Source organism: Balaenoptera musculus, chromosome 10 (assembly GCF_009873245.2).
Source record: "Balaenoptera musculus isolate JJ_BM4_2016_0621 chromosome 10, mBalMus1.pri.v3, whole genome shotgun sequence".
NCBI lineage: Eukaryota > Metazoa > Chordata > Mammalia > Artiodactyla > Balaenopteridae > Balaenoptera > Balaenoptera musculus.
The window spans coordinates 31,680,432-31,697,009 of record NC_045794.1 but is presented as its reverse complement, the minus strand read 5'-3'; the positions used below and the strand labels follow the sequence as shown (position 1 = coordinate 31,697,009).

The 16,578-nt window shown below is 34.3% G+C and overlaps 1 protein-coding gene across 5 annotated transcripts in view; it reads right to left on the bottom strand.

Moving 5' to 3' along the window:
• The window catches only part of CNTN1 (contactin 1), a 358,325-nt gene that overhangs the window by 304,976 nt on the left and 36,771 nt on the right, over positions 1–16,578 (bottom strand). Inside the window, exon 2 of one of the 5 annotated variants that reach the window (XM_036867147.1) lies at positions 7,680–7,762. The exons of the other annotated variants lie outside the window; for them this stretch is intronic. The gene's annotated coding sequence lies outside the window, so the exon portion shown is untranslated. The remainder of the gene's footprint in view (positions 1–7,679; positions 7,763–16,578) is intronic. 5 annotated transcript variants of the gene reach the window in all.

Sequence of the window (16,578 nt, the reverse complement as noted above, 5' to 3'; positions counted from 1 at the left end):
TTCAAATTATAGGGGTCTCAGAAGAAGAAGAGAAAAAGAAAGGGACTGAGAAAATATTTGAAGAGATTATAGTTGAAAATTTCCCTAATATGGGAAAGGAAATAGTTAATCAAGTCCAGGAAGCACAGAGAGTCCCATACAGGATAAATCCAAGAGGAAACATGCCAAGACACATATTAATCAAACCATCAAAAATTAAATGCAAAGAAAAAATATTAAAAGCAGCAAGGGAAAAACAACAAATAACATACAAGGGAATCCCCATAAGGTTAACAGCTGATCTTTCAGCAGAATCTCTGCAAGCCAGAAGGGAGTGGCAGGACATATTTAAAGGGATGAAAGGGAAAAATCTACAACAAAGATTACTCTACCCAGCAAGGATCTCATTCAGGTTCAATTGAAAAATTAAAACCTTTACAGACAAGCAAAAGCTAAGAGAATTCAGCACCACCAAACCAGCTCTACAACAAATGCTAGAGGAACTTCTCCAGGCAGGAAACACAAGAGAAGGAAAAGACCTACAATAACAAACCCACAACAATTAAGAAAATGGTAATAGGAACATACATATCAATAATTCCCTTAAATGTAAATGGATTGAATGCTCCAACCAAAAGATATAGATTGGCTGAATGGATCGAAAAACAAGACCCGTATATATGCTGTCTACAAGAGACCCACTTCAGACCTAGGTACACATACAGACTGAAAGTGAGGGGATGGAAAAAGATATTCCATGCAAATGGAAATCAAAAGGAAGCTGGAGTAGCAATTCTCTTATCAGACAAAATAGACTTCACAACAAAGACTATTACAAGAAACAAAGAAGGCCACTACATAATGATCAAGGGATCAATCCAAGAAGAAGACATAACAATTGTAAATATTTATGCACCCAACATAGGAGCACCTCAGTACATAAGGCAAATACTAAAAGCCATAAAAGGGGAAATCGACAGTAACACAATCATAGTAGGGGACTTTAACACCCCACTTTCACCAATGGACAGATCACCCAAAATGAAAATCAGTAAGGAAACACAAGCTTTAAATGATACATTAAACAAGATGGAATTAATTGATATTTATAGGACATTCCATCCAAAAACAACAGAAAACACTTTCTTCTCAAGTGCTCATGGAACATTCTCCAGGATAGATCATAGCTGCATCACAAATCAAGCCTTAGTAAATTTAAGAAAATTGAAATCATATCAATTATCTTTTCCGACTACAATGCTATGAGACTAGATATCAATTACAGGAAAAAAAGTTTAAGAAATACAAACAAATGGAGTCTAAACAAAACACTACTTAATAACCAAGAGATCACTGAAGAAATCAAAGAGGAAATCAAAAACTACCTAGAAACAAATGACAATGAAAACACAATGACCCAAAACCTATGGGATGCAGCAAAAGCATTTCTAAGAGGGAAGTTTATACCAATACAATCCTACTTTAAGAAACAAGAAAAATCTCAAATAAACTACTAAACTTACAACTAAAGCAATTAGAAAAAGAAGAACAAAAATTCCCAAAGTTAGCAGAAGGAAAGAAATCATAAAGATCAGATCAGAAATAAATGAAAAAGAAACGAAGGAAGCAATAACAAAGATCAATAAAACTAAAAGCTGGTTCTTTGAAAAGATAAACAAAATTGATAAACCATTAGCCAGACTCATCAAGAAAAATGGGAGAAGACTCCAATCACCAGAATTAGAAATGAAAAAGGAGAAGTAAGAACTGACACTGAGAAATACAAAGGATCATGGGAGATTACTACAAGCAACTCTATGCCAATAAAATGGACAGGCTGGAAGAAATGGATAAATTCTTAGAAAAGCACAACCTTCTGAGACTGAACCAGGAAGAAATAGAAAATATGAACAGACCAATCACAAGCTCTGAAATTGAAACTGTGATTAAAAATCTTCCAACAAACAAACAAAAGCCCAGGACCAGTAGGCTTCACAGGCTAAATCTACCAAACATTTAGAGAAGAGTTAACACCTATCCTTTTCAAACTCTTCCAAAATATAGCAGAGGGAGGAACACTCCCAAACTCATTCTATGAGGCCACCATCACCCTGATACCAAAACCAGACAAAGATGTCACAAAGAAAGAAAACTACAGGCCAATATCACTGATGAACATAGATGCAAAATTCCTCAACAAAATACTAGCAAACAGAATCCAACCGCACATTAAAAGGATCATACAGCATGATCAAGTGGAGTTTACCCCAAGAATGCAAGGATTCTTCAATAAACGCAAATCAATCAATGTGATACACCATATTAACAAACTGAAGGAGAAAAACCATATGATCATCTCAATAGATGCAGAGAAAGCTTTCAACAAAATTCAACACCCATTTATGATAAAAACCCTCCAGAAAGTAGGCATAGAGGGAACTTACCTCAACATAATAAAGGCCATATATGACAAACCCTAAGCCAACATCGCCCTCAATAGTGAAAGACTGAAACCATTTCCTCTAAGATCAGGAACAAGACAAGGTTGCCCACTCTCACCGTTATTATTCAACATAGTTTTGGAAGTTTTAGCCACAACAATCAGAGAAGAAAAAGAAATAAAAGGAATCCAAATCAGGAAAGAAGAAGTAAAGCTGTCACTATTTGCAGATGACATGATACTCTACATAGAGAATCCTAAAGATGCTACCAGAAAACTACTAGAGCTAATCAATGAATTTGGTAAAGTAGCAGGATACAAAATTAATGCACAGAAATCTCTTGCATTCCTATACACTAATGATGAAAAATCTGAAAGTGAAATTAAGGAAACACTCCCATTTACCACTGTAACAAAAAGAATAAAATAACTAGGAATAAACCTACCTAAGGAGACCAAAGACTTGTATGCAGTAAACTATAAGACGCTTATGGAAGAGATCAAAGATGATACAAATAGATGGAGAGATATACCATGTTCTTGGATTGCAAGAATCAACATTGTGAAAATGACTCTACTACCCAAAGCAATCTACAGATTCAGTGCAATCCCTATCAAACTACCAAGGGCATTTTTCACAAAATTAGAACAAACAATTTCACAATTTGTATGGAAAAACAAAAGACCCCGAATAGCGAAAGCAATCTTGAGAACGAAAAATGGAGCTGGAGGAATCAGGCTCCCAGACTTCAGGCTATACTCCAAAGCTACAGTAATCAAGACAATATGGTACTGGCACAAAAACAGAAATACAGATCAATGGAACGGATAGAAAGCCCAGAGATAAACCTACACACATATGGTCACTTTATTTTTGATAAAGGAGGCAAGAATATGCAATGGAGAAAAGACAGCCTCTTCAATAAGTGGTGCTGGGAGAACTGGACAGCTACATGTAAAAGAATGAAATTAGAACACTTCCTAACAACATACAAAAAATAAACTTAAAATAGATTAAAGACCTAAATGTAAGGCCAGACGCTATCAAACTCTTAGAGGAAAATCAGAGGCAGTACATTCTATGACATAAATCACAGCAAGATCCTTTTCGACCCACCTCCTAGAGAAAGAGAAATAAAAACAAAAATAAACAAATGGGACCTAATGAATCTTCAAAGTTTTACACAGAGAAGGAAACCATAAACAAGACAAAAAGACAACCCTCAGAATGGGAGAAAATATTTGCAAATGAAGCAACTGACAAAGGATTAATCTCCAAAATTTACAAGCAGCTCATTCAGCTCTATATTAAAAAAACAAACAACCCAATCCAAAAATGGGCAGAAGATGTAAATAGACATTTCTCCAAAGAAGATATACAGATTGCCAAGAAACACATGAAAGAATGCTCAACATCATTAATCATTAGAGAAATGCAAATCAAAACTACAATGAGATATCATCTCACACTGGTCAGAATGGCCATCATCATAAAATCGACAAACAATAAATGCTGGAGAGGGTGTGGAGAAAAGGGAACCCTCTTGCACTGTTGGTAGGAATGTAAATTGATACATCCACTCTGGAGAATAGTATGGAGGTTCCTTAAAAAACTAAAAAAAACTAAAAATAGAACTACCATATGACCCAGCAATTCTACTGGGTGTATACCCTGAGAAAACCATAATTCAAAAAGAGTCATGTACCACAATGTTCATTGCAGCTCTAGTTACAACAGCCAGGATGTGGAAGCAACCTAAGTGTCCATCGACAGATGAATGGATAAAGAAGATGTGGCACATATATACAATGGAATATTACTCAGCCATAAAAAGAAATGAAATTGTGTTATTTGTAGTGAGGTGGGTGGACCTAGAGTCTGCCATACAGAGTGAAGTAAGTCAGAAAGAGAAAAATAAATACCGTATGCTAACACATATATATGGAATCTATAAAAAAAAAAAAAAAGGTTCTGAAGAACCTAGAGGCAGGACAGGAATAAAGACACAGATGTAGAGAATGGACTTGAGGACATGGGGAGGGGGAAGGGTAAGCTGGGACGGAGTGAGAGAGTAGCATTGACATATATACACTACTAAATGTAGAACCGACAGCTAGTGGGAAGCAGCCGCATAGCACAGGGAGATCAGCTCAGTGCTTTGTCACCACCTAGAGGGGTGGGATAGGGAGTGTGGGACGGAGAGAGATGCAAGAGGGAAGAGATATGGGGTATATGTATATGTATAGCTGATTCACTTTGTTATAAAGCAGAAACTAACACACCATTGTAAAGCAATTATACTCCAATAAAGATGTTAAAAACAAAACCAAAAACTGAACACTCTCTTGTAAATGTTCATCTAGTTACCTTATCCTAGTTTTCTTTATCCCTCTCTATTTTGTTGTTGTTTTATATTTTCTCCTTTGCTGGCACTCTTCCCTTACCTAAACAAATGATGAAATACTTTAATTATGACCTTGGCTTCCTCTCTTCACTTTGCTCATTCTCTCTGGCCATATCTTTTACATCATGGTTTAAATTACTATAGCTATGCCACTAGTACCCATATCTGTTTCTAGTCTTCATCTCCTGACTAAGCAAAAGGATTGCATATCCTCTCTTCTTGAATGACCCACAGGACCTTAAACATAACATCCTCAAAATACATTTTTTTCTGTATAATTCTCTTTCACCAAACTGAGTTCTCTTGAGTTTTCACACTTCCATCCCCTCTTTAGAATTTTTCTCTATTTTTGATTCTCAGCTATCTATGATTTCTATTTCTTTAAAAAAATGCAATCAAGAGAGAACTTCTAAATGTTGCTAGTACCACATCCACCCACTTACTTTCATCTGTATCCATATATTACATATTTTCTTTGGTTAATTTGTATGAGCTGCCCTACTTCTACCTAAAGCTAATCCCTCCTCTACTTGGAAGCCATCCATATCTGTTTAACTACTCAAAGACAATACTCCAGAATATCACCCTACCTCCTGTCTCCTTGATTTTTCCTCTTTACTGGATGATTCCCATCAACATGCAACCTGATTTAAGAAATTTTTTCATCTTAAAAATTACAACAAATCTTCCTTGATGCACATTCCTATCCAACTACTCTTCCATTTCTCTGCTTTGTTTTATAGCAAAACTCAAAGAATTGTTAATACTATCTCCCTTTCTTCTTCTCATATCGTCTTGAATCAATTCAATCAGGCTTATCTTCTTACCAATCCATACAATAGCTTTTTCAAGACCCTGGAGTCTTCTACACCATCAAATTAATGGTCATTCCTTTGTTCTCATTTTATAGGAGGTAGTAGGAGTTTTTGACGTAGTACATCACTCCATCTATCTCAAGACAGTTTCAAGACTTCCCTAACCAAGTATAAAAAATAGTGAAAATCCTGTCCCCAACACCCCAACACCAAAGCCCCCCTTCTGCATGCTCCCAGCTCTTCACAGCACCTATTACCACATGACATACATTTACTTTTTGTGAAATGTAAGCTCAATGAGATTGAGGACTTTGTGCTTACACCAGTCTCCAGCCCATATTAGGCACTCACTAAATATTGTTTATACTATTTACACCAGTATACTAATTAATGAATTTATCTCAGACCCTCCTAATTTTTATCTGCACTATATCATGTGACTACCAAATATATATTTCTATATCAATTTTTTCCCTTTAAATCTACTTTCCATGCTATTATCTTTCCAAAGAATAGACCAAATTATATAGTAAATAAATCTACAACAATGGTAACATTCTAAGGAAAAGGAACAATCAATATAATATCTTGCATGGCTTGATCAAAATTTAGGAAAATTCTTATTTTATCGAACATTTTCATTAGCCAATTGACATACCTTTTAATTGCTTTAAAAATATAGTACATAAGAGCATTTTATAGCACTCATGGTCATACATACTTGGATTATAATTGTGGCTCTGCCATCCCATGTTTTTGGTCATGTTATTTAACCTTAGAACCTCATTTTTATTATCCATGAAAATGGGGTGATCATAAATAAGATCAGGTTCCCAAGGTTGTTAGGAGCATTAAATGAACTAATGTGTAACTATCACTATTGTTGTTATATAGATATTCTTTTTGTTCAGTGCTCACTCAGGACCTCACATCTACCAGGTTATTAATGAAAAAAATTATTGAACTGAACTTATATTCTGGCTCATAGCCACCCAACAGAAGCCTTATTTCCTTCATTTGAAAGGTATCTCCATTATTATCTACATAATTCACAATACTATTTGCAAAAACATGTATAAGACTAAGCATAACAATCAAAAGAAATATTTTTCAGGCAAAAATATCATTGAAAGGTGGACAATGAAGATATAGGCTGTCTACTTTAAATATACTGTAGATCTACTTTGCTACAATACCTGGTCCACTGTGTGAAATCAATAAATATTAATTTATGGTGATTTACATTAAATATTTAGAAAGGGTCAGTTCTGTACAATTATTACGTAATTCAGTCCCTGAACTGTTCTTACAAAATGGAATCAAATTCCAGAGAGATAATAAAGTATTAGTGCTCTTTAGATAGAACAACTAAGTCAGAACACCAAGTTCATCATCTCTATAATAACTGAAAGAATTAAATTGAAATAGTTCATTAATATCAAAGAATGCTATTGTATAAGACCAGGTATAAGAACCTAAGGGGTGTTCTATCTATTTTCAGGTCTAACACATTTTAATATTAACTTGGCAAGAAAAGATAGATTAAAAATACATATTGCACCTATAATTTTTAAACTATTTTAAGTTATAAGTTTAAACTATTTAAACTTATTATAAAAGCATTTTCTCTTCTACTAAATTGTTTCCTCAATTTGATTCCTTTGACTTTATCCCACTTTTTTATCTGTGTGTTGGTTTACAATAAGAGTGTTATAGTTGATTAAATCAGTAAGGGAACAGATGAAATAAAACATATAATATATAAGATATTAGAAACCAATACATTAACATTATTTTTGTGATTAAATGAAAACAATGAGAATAAAAGCCAAATTTCTATTTAAACACAGTTTTGATTGCTTTAAATATCTGGAGTACACCATCAACAGTATTTGTAAATGAGCACAGCAGTTATCAAGTATAACGACTATTCCATTAAAATAAATATCTTGAGAACACAGTACAATATGCATACACAATCAATCTTTAGAAACGTTAAATTATTTCAGAGCATTTTGGGGACAGTGTTATATAATTTACCTGGGTTTAAAAATCCCATCTGACACTCATTAGCTCTGAGAACTTGGCAAGCTATTATGCCTTGAGCACCTCAGTTTCTTCATCTGTAAAATAAGAATATTACCTACGTCAGCAGTTTGTTGAAGAATTAAAGGTGATACGTATATTCTATATAAACTTGGAGTTACCTTTCATCCTTCCTTCTCCTTCAACCCATTACATTAATACTTTCTTTCCATTGTCTCTCACCTAACAATGAAACCTGGCCTCTGCCCAGATGCTCACCTCATATCCCTCAGGATACTTTTCTCCCTAGTAGATCCTCTTGCATCCAATATAGTACCTCAAAAAATACTACAAACCACTGCTAGATCAACTTGTCTAAAGCACCAAACTGTGCATTCCATTGTCCTCTTCAGATATCTACAGTTATTTCTGCTGCCTGCAGAATGAACTAATTCCTAAACTTGTATTTTACGTTCTCCACAATCCAGGTCTCTTGGCTACACAGATTTATTGCCTAATATTCTTCTTCATCGATACTCCATTTCACTCAACTAGTACTACTCATTGCCCAGAAAGAGGTAATGTAAACTCACACCTCTTTTACCAAAACAGTTTTCCATTGCCTGTGATGGACTTGCCCTTCTTTGTATCACAGACTCCTATTAAGGAACATTTCTTTAACAGCAAATCAAAGTTAAGTCCATTGGCATTAAGTATGACTTACTTTTTCTCATAACTTATTTGTATTGTTGTTTATGCTATTATTTTACTGCAATAACCTTCTGACTAGACTAGTTCTCCTTTTGCCCTCTGCAATTCATTCTCCATACAGCAGCCAAACTGATATTTTAAAAATGCAATCATATCAGGTCACAACCCTGCTGAAAACCCTCTAGTGTGTTCCTATACTTAGAAGAAAAGACAAAAGCATCACACATCACTCTGTACCTACCCACACTGCCTCCTCATTTCTGCTCTGGGATTTGTCATTCTGCCCTTACTCACTAGGCTCATGGGCCCCTGCACTGTAATCCTTCTTTGTCTTTAATTTCTCCACATCTTTTCCTGGCCTACTTCTCTCATGAGACCTTCTCTGACCATCTTTTGTAAAATATTCACCAACACACACACAAACACACACACACACACACACAAACACACACACATATTCATGCACACATAACCACTCTCTACCCTTCCCCTGCTTTTTTGTCTTCTTAGAATTTATCATTATCTGAACTTACTTTTATTACTTTTTGATGCTACCAAACACCCAACTCCTCATCTTTTTTACAAATGTGTCTCTAATTCAGTATATTGGAAATGCTCAATAAACATTTGTTCAATTAGTAAATTAATCCTTCTGCCAAAAATCATATAGTCTGTTTCCTTAACCAGAATATGAATTCCTTAAGGAAACAGAGTTGTCTGAATGCTCTAATATTCTTGAATCCAGTAGAGTGGCTTGAACATGATAGGTGCTCAAACGTTTGTTTTTGTTTTTGTTTTTAATTAAGTAGAATGACAGGTTAAAGCAAAATGAATGTTAAGAATTGAATTATGTGCAAACAAGTAGAATTTCCAAAGTGAAGCAGAAAATAGAACATAAAATAAAAATACCCCTCTATCAGTTTTATAAAAGATCTGGTTTCTCATTCAGTGTGCTATGAGAATCTATTTTACTTTATGTTGAGGTTTTATTGGCAAGTCATCAGCCATATTTTGTACAAAATTTCAACCCCATTGAAATCTAACTAAACCACAAGACTCTGCAGATCCTAAACGAATTGAATTAATTAACTCCAGGTCCTGTAAACCCTGCAAGGGAACTTTCTGTCAAGTGTATATTTCTAAACCCAGACAATGGCTTTTAAACTTTTTTTTTGTAGTGTCATCAAACAAATTTCTCTTTGTGATAATATATAATGGGGGGAACACAAATCAGTAAAAACACCAACAGTATTAAAACTTCAAAGGAAACCAAAATAATTCACACCAAAGTATTTTCAAAATCTTCTAACAGCAAACTGTTTTGCTGAGCTATTTTTTTCCTTCCCCCCACTCAAATTTGATGCTAAAGTTTACACTGAAAAGTTTAAAAAAGTAGACAAGAGTGAGTGAGTGAAAGCTGGGCACATAGTTATCATTTAATGATTATTTTAAATGAAGAAATGAAACAATTTAAAAGACCCTCAGTACTATTAAGAGGTCCCAGGATATTATTACAATATATACAAAATTCAAGTGGTTTGAAAAAATGAGATAGAAATGTGGTAGGTGATTATTTCATTTGTAAAAAATGCAACAAGTGAGACCAAAGGAAATATGACTTTTTTCAATGGGAAACTAAATGATAGAGACAGAATGGGTTTTTATGTTGACCTATGCTATCAAATTAATTTCCTCAATTATGCCTATTTATCCTATATTCATATACATTTGTGACTCATATAGTTAGTTCTTTAATAATGAATAAAGAATTAAGTTTTTTAAACAAATATCTAAGATTATTTGAAGCAGTATTTTTTTTTAACATCTTTATTGGAGTATAAATGTTTTACAATGGTGTGTTAGTTTCTGCTTTATAACAAAGTGAATCAGTTATACATATAAATATATCCCCATATCTCTTCCCTCTTGCATCTCTCTCCCTCCCACCCTCCCTATCCCACCCCTCTAGGTGGTCACAAAGCCTGGAGCTGATCTCCCTGTGCTATGCGGCTGCTTCCCACTAGCTATCTATTTTACATTTGGTAGTGTATATATGTCCATGCCACTCTCTCACTTCACCCCAGCTTACTCTTCCCCTTCCCCGTGTCCTCAAGTCCATTCTCTATGTCTGCATCTTTATTCCTGTCCTGCCCCTAGGTTCTTTAGAACCTTTTTTTTTTTTTTTTCCATATATATGTGTTAACACACTGTATATGTTTTTCTCTTTCTGACTTACTTCACTCTGTATGACAAACGCTAGGTCCATCCACCTCACTACAAATAACTCAATTTCGTTTCTTTTTATGGCTGAGTAATATTCCATTGTATATACGTGTCACATCTTCTTTATCCATTTATCTGTCGATGGACACTTAGGTTGTGAAGCAGTATTTTTTAATATTTTGAAGTGTTTTAACAATTAAATACTATTTGGTAATAGTAAGACTGGCCAAAATATGATTTTTTTTTAAATGGAGCATTTGATGTCAGTACCCATATCTTGAATGAAAATCACTGAAAAATGAAGGGATTGAAGATGACAATAATAATTAAGTATGAAAATGGTAATTGTTGGAAAGTTTTATGTGGTAGTTTATTGTAAAAGTAAATAGTAATTCTGTTGAATAGACATTTTATGATCAGTGTTTGGTCTCATAAATAGAACTACCTAAGAAAAAATGAGAAATTTAGAAAGGAATTTTAGGTCTGAAAATATTTGCCAGAACAAAATAAATAAATAAATAAAATTATATCTCCCAAATAAAAATAGTTAAATAAATATGGTACAATTCAACATGGACTATTATAGCTGCTAAATGTGCTGATTATGATTATGTGACAATATGGATCATATTAAGTTTTTTTGGGGGGGATGATCATATTAAATGTTAAGTGAAAGAAGCAGATTGTAAATTATTATAATCCAATCACAAATATGTAAAGAAACATTTGTTTAGGGAACAGAAGTTTAAAAATAGAGTTGTAAAATGATAATCATGGTTGTGATTGGAAAAGTTATTCCCTCTAATGTTCTATTTAAAAAGTGATTTTATTTTTCAAAAATATAATGTTGCATATGTGTTATACTTCCATGTAAGTGTCCTTGCACTGGAATACCTCCATTTCTGATATATCTATAAATCTATCTTTAGAAATTTCTCCCCTGTCCACCTTAAAAACTGGAGTACCCTAGTGATTCTTTCTATCTCTTACTCCATGCACTCATTTTTGAATGGCTTAAACAATCTTCCTCCATTCTCACTAACTCCCAAGTCTTTCTATCCCAACGACTACCTCTATGCTAAGTTCCAGTCCTCTGTATTTCAAGGTGAACTGAATGTGCCAGAGTTTTCTTGAAAAGATTTTGTACAAAAGTGTTAACAGTAATTCCTTCAATCATCCCTGGCCTCCTGTAAGCTTTCATGTGACCATACTTGTTTCTCAAGCTGGAAACCTTACTAACCTTAATAAGTAACTTCATTTCTTTCTCTACCTCTCCTATCAGAAGCAACCAGTAACCAATTACAGGCTCTTTTACTCTAGAAAGTTCCTTAATTTGATGCATCTTCTCCACTCTCACTTCATTTATTCATTCATCTACAGTGTTTTTAAAATTTTTTTCCAAACACTCATTCTAAATACTTAGTCTTTATTATCTCACTTAATCTTTACACCAATCATACACATTAGCACTATTTTATAGACAAAACTGACACACAAAAAGGATAAGTAATTTGTTAACATAGCTAGTAAGAGGCAAAGCTGGCATTCTTAATTATTGCAACTATCTCTCTTTCTCTATGTCACTCTTTCTAATTATTTTTTAAAATATTTTTTGTCCCCCATTGCCCATTTGGTAACAATTCAAACTCATTAATGTTTCAAAGAAAGCTCTTGAAAGCCTAGAGCAAGTGTAATTGTCCAAGCTTATCTCTTAACACTCCCTACCCAACCCCGTGTGTTCCTGCCAAACTGAACAGAAAGACTCAGGACATGTTGGGTCCTTTCTCAACCCCATTAGTTTATGCATGCCTCAACATCTGTCTCAATCACTGCCTGCAAAATACAAGACTCAAAGTTGCTTCTTCAATGAAGCCTCCCTTCCCTCTGTCAGCATCCTGCAGAATAATTTTTTCTGCTCACCACATTTCCATAACACTGTATCTGACACATTATCTATTGTAAGGTAACAGAATTTAATTATTGGCTAATATAACTTTCTTACTAAACGATAGTCTCCTCCAGAGTAGGGACTGGGTCTTATTCATCACTGTATCATTTTCTCTTCCAATAATATTAGTTGAATATCCAACACATGCTAACACTTAACTCAATTTCTGGCATAACAGACATTTGATAAACTATTGACACGGAAAATTATCAGAGCACCATATTATAAAGCAGATATTTATGGAAAGGGTAATTCTTATCAGACAGTCTTCAAGGTCAAGGAGACTTAGAACTAGTAGCAAAGCCTGAAAAGTCTCTAGGGATATAAGGCAAAGGACATGAAAGAGGATGAGATATAGAAGTGACAGAGAGTTGAAAAGCAGCAAAGACAAACTATACTCCATTGAAAATTTTGTCATTTCTGAAGTATTAAGTAATCAAATGCAAGTTAATTTGGATAGAATTCTCTGCAACAAAGACAAAGCATTTTCCTCTTTCCTTCTTTGTGCAAACTCTTGGTTCAGCTATTGATCAATGGAGCTACTATGGTGAAATATCACTCCACCAAATGTTTTTAGTTTTAGACCATTTAAACTATTGTGAAACTCAACTTGGCAGTCACCTTGCTGCATAGTGAAAGAGCAGGATAAATGCAACTTCCCTGAAGTTCTTTTTGTCATCAAACAGTAGGAGAACATTATTGGCTCCCTCCAGCTGTGGCTAGGTTACACAGGTTATATTTTAAACATTTTAAGCCAAACTTTCATTGTAATGTGATATTATTGGGCCAGTTTGTCCAACTTGAGAGAAAGGCCTATTATAAGTAGAAGTAGTTTTGCTTCATTTCTTGAGAGTATACATAAAACTTTGGAAAGATTAGAAATCTAGATTTTTTTCCCCCTAGAATGAATAGAGAAAAGAAATTCTGCCTCTCAAAACAAATTAAAAAAACCAAAATAACAAGTTCAAATGTATTTTATTAGTAATGATAATATATTATGAATCTATTTCTAGAATTTTCAAAATTTTTCTATTAAAATTCAATTCATATAGTAATAGTTATACTCTAATATACCTCTATCACAGAAGGTAAGTAAAAACAGGATCATACTTGTGATCAAGAAAAATAAGTCTGAAGTAAAATGAATTAGTCTACTTTGCTTCTCTAAGAGTTGACATTTACTATTTGTTACACTGAACATTTACTTCACCACTCGATGTCATACTCCTTCACCAGGAAAGTAAAAATAGTATGCAACACACAGGTTGTTTCAAGTATTCAGTTGATATTTATAATCTTTGGTACAAATAAGTAATCAATAAATGTCATTTAAAATGAAATCTAAGTATATTAAAGTGATCAAATTCAAAGTCTTATTGAGGGGGTTAGTCAATAGCCTTTAATTAAAGCTAAAAGGTCAGATTATTTCTAAATAAAGCCATTGTTTCAGTTCATCACTCATATCTTTTTGTGGTAAAATATATGATACTTTACAGAGCGTATACAGAAAAGAAAGATGGGTGGTCCAAAAAAAAGAAGGAACCTTGTTCATTAGAGATTTTCTTGGGACCACATTTGGAAAAATGAAGAAATACGGATTATGATTGATTGATTTTATGTATAAGTTTAATTGAAGTCAAAATCAAAATTATTGAAGCTGATTTAAAGTAAAATAAACAAATAGATGTAAGGATATAGCCAGTAAAACTAGAAATATTGTTATCCACCTTCCTATTCCAGGAATTTTAGTGTGTTTGTTTGCCTGCTTGGTTGTTTGTTTGAGATATCACTTGTCTGAGCACATGTGTGATATATTTTACCGAAAGGACTTCAACTGACATTCAACAAGTCACTTCAATATTTATTAACCATAAGTTATGTATACAGTATGCTGGGAAGTAAGTGTAAAAAGATAAGTGAAATTTTGTCTTGAGGAGTACATTGAGTAATAAAAAAAGACTGGTATATAATTTAAAAATTCCAAGATTCAGTAATGAGCTGTAAAATAGACATTTACAGGGAGATACCCAGAGAAGGTACATTTAGTCCAACCCACTGAGGAGGGCAGGTATAGTAGCTGAGTTAATTTTTTAGATGAAAAAAATTGGCCAGGTGAAGCAAGTTGAAAAGAAATTCCAGGCAGTGAGAAATAGTGTGGTATGTGGGAGGAGATGGGGGAAAGCTTTCTGAGTTATGTGAGTGCTAAAGACAAGACTGAAGAAATAGGTAAGGCTGGGTCCTAGAGTGTCCTTCATTCCATGCTAATATGATTACATTTGTCTAGGATGCAATGGAGAGCCTCAAACTACTTTACGTAAGGAAGTTAACACATTATGTGTGTTTGTGATAGATCATTTTGACCGACGTGGAAGAAAAGACCTGAAGAAAAGACCTGCCAGTACTAAGAGCAGTTAAAGAGCTATTACAATTTTCAGATGAAAGGTGATAAAGAACTGAACTGTTTTATGTTTTGTTCTTTTGGCCACGAAGCATGTGGGATCTTAGCTCCCCAACCAGGGATGGAACCTGCCCCCCCTGCATTGGAAGGCGAAGTCTTAACCACTGGACGACCACGGAAGTCTCAAAGAACTGAACTGGAGCAAAAAAAAAAAAGATAAGAAAGATAGCAAAGACTGAAAAATATACTATGAACAACAAGGTCCTACTGTATAGCACAGGGAACTATATCCAATCTCTTGGGATAAACCATAATGGAAAAGAATATTTTAAAAAATGTATATATGTGTAAAACTGAGTCAGTTTGCTGTACAGAAGAGACTGGCACAACATTGTAAATCAAGTATACTTCAATAAAAAATGTAAAATATACATACATATATATATTTACTGTGGGTAAATCCATGTTATGCAATGATTATCACAATTTTATTTCTATGGCCATTTCACTCAAATGTAATTATGGGACTTCCCTGGTGGCACAGTGGTTAAGAAGCCGCCTGCCAATGCAGGGGACACGGGTTCAAGCCCTGGTCTGGGAAGATCCCACATGCCGTGGAGCAACTAAGCCTGTGCACCGCAACTACTAAGCCTGCACTCTAGAGCCCGTGTGCCACAACTACTGAAGCCCGCATGCCTAGAACCCGTGCTCCACAACAAGAGAAGCCACCGCAGTGAGAAGCCCACTCAACGCAGTGAAGAGTAGCCCCCGCTCACAGCATGTAGAGAACGCCCGCGCGCAGCAACGAAGACCAAATGCAGCCAAAAATAAATAAATACATTTATTTTAAAAAATGTAATTATGATACTTCTGCATAGCCCTCATTTTAGCAACAGTAGATTTATATTTTATTACAAGGTTGGGTTATCTCCTTTATTATTCATCATTCTCAGATTTATCTGGCAGTTATTGCAAATTTATTTATTCTGATGAAGTTTAGAATCTCTTATATTGTCTAGTTCACAAAAAATTTATATTGAGTTTTTGTAGGGGAGTTCATTAAATTCGTTGATTCACATAGAAAGCACAGGTTTTTTTACATCATAAGTTTTCCTATCCAAGAACAAAATATAGCATGTTTTTCTATCTATGCTTATCTTCCTAACCCTCAGTAGTGTAGTATGTTTTCTTCATATGGGTCTTGGACAATTACTGATAAGTTTATGCCAAGGTAGCTTCTCCTTTGTGTTGTTACTACCAAAGAAGTCTGTTCACCCATTATATTTAAAATTATGTTTACAATAGTAAATAGGACTACAAGACAGATATGCCTGTACTAAACACCAAGCTCTATCAAATTCTAGCATTTGATTATATTTGTTTCTGATTTTCCTTAAGGAAATCAAACATCACAGATATGATTGGAACCTCTGTACACCCCTCTAGACCACTTCCCAAGTAGGGTTGCCATATAAAATACAGGACTCTTTGTTAAACTTGAAATCCAGATAAACAATGACTCAATTTTTAATATATCTCATGTGATATGCAATTTGAATGTATTTTTATTTGCTAAATCTGACAACCTTACCCTCTGAGATATAGAAATGGCCTGAATTTGTTTTGTATCATTC